This window comes from Meles meles, chromosome 3 (genome assembly GCF_922984935.1).
Source record: "Meles meles chromosome 3, mMelMel3.1 paternal haplotype, whole genome shotgun sequence".
Lineage (NCBI taxonomy): Eukaryota > Metazoa > Chordata > Mammalia > Carnivora > Mustelidae > Meles > Meles meles.
In genome coordinates, this window is record NC_060068.1 from 44,466,629 (window position 1) to 44,468,193 (window position 1,565).

Sequence of the window (1,565 nt, forward strand, 5' to 3'; positions counted from 1 at the left end):
CAATTTTTAGAAAGCAGGAAAGCAGGAGAGAGGGAGGAAGTGAAGGAAAAGAAGAATAGTGAGCCAAGAATCCAAAAGGAAAAGAGGCGGGAGTCCTTCACACCTTTCTGCAAGCCCCAGGTCACGAGTGGCGGCTGGTACGGCACATAGCTTGGATTTTTCCAATGTCAGCAAACCACTCACCCATGCCTCGGTTGCCAGCCCACCTCTGGAAAATTCTCTGAGAAGATCTTCCCTTTTATCATACAAGCCCCGGATGAGCCAAGAAATTCAACATCACAATTCCATTTGCTCTGCCCATTTATTTGATTAAATATTAACTAAATACCTCCGTAGGAGAAGACAAGTCCCTGTTGATAAAGAGCATTACTGTAAGCTCTGCAAGAGCTTCTCAAACTTGAGTCATTTATGGGACGCCTGGGTGGCTCAGTCAGTTAAGCCGCTGCCTTCGGCTCAGGTCATGATCCCAGCGTCCCTGGGATCGAGTCCCGCATCGGGCTCCTTGTCCAGCAGGGAGCCTGCTTCTCTCTCTGCCTCTGCCTGCCACTCTGCCTGCTTGTGCACTCTCTCTCTCTGACAAATAAATAAATAAAATCTTTAAAACAAACAAAAACTTGAGTCATTTGGCACCCCCTTCTCTATGTACATAGCACACATTCCTACCACTATTTCAAGCACTTTTATGAACATTAGCCCATTTAATTATCAAAACAATTCACTGCCCCCTTTTGTTACAGATAAAGAAACCGAGGCTCAGAGGAGATCAGGAAGTTGCCCCAGATCACACCTTCACCTATTTTACTATAGCTACATCTCATGTCCTACATTATTCATCTACTTATTTTCTTCAAATGATTCACTTTTTTCTACTTAAAGTATATTTAGGGGATCTTACCACTGCCACAGATGGAAAACAAACCATATCATGAGTTTAATGTGATCATTGTATTTTCAAATATACACAAAGATAAATATGTGTGTTACTTGATACTCATTAGCATGGCTAAAATATTTTAAAAAATAAAATAACAGGTGTTGGTGGAAATACGGAGAAACTTAGACTCTCATACGTTGCTGATGGAAGTGGAAAATACTGTAGCCACTGTGCAGTTTGATGATTCCTTGAAAAGCTAAACATGGAGTTAGCAGAAGACCCAGAAATTTCGCTGCTCGATATATTACCCAAAAGATTTGAAACAGGGACTCAGCCCTGGGTGGCTCAGTCAGTAAAGCATGTGCCTTTGGCTCAGGTCATAAGCTTGGGGTTGTGAGATCAAGCCCCACGTCAGGCTTCCTGCTGCGCGTGGAGCCACTTAAGATTCTCTCTCTCCCTCTGCCCTTCCTCCCCTTCTCTCTCTCTCACTCCCTCTCTAAAATACAGGGAAGAAGGAAGGGAGGGAGATAAGGAAAGAAGGAAGGAAGAAAGAAAAGAAAAGAAAGGTGTGTTTGTGTTCCAGCTAAAATAGTTTCATACATACTAGCAGAGGTAAAGGTAGGAAAGTTTGAGGAACACCATTCACTGTCACAGTGGTTAAGCCCAAGAGTCAACAAGTCTGGGTTTAAAT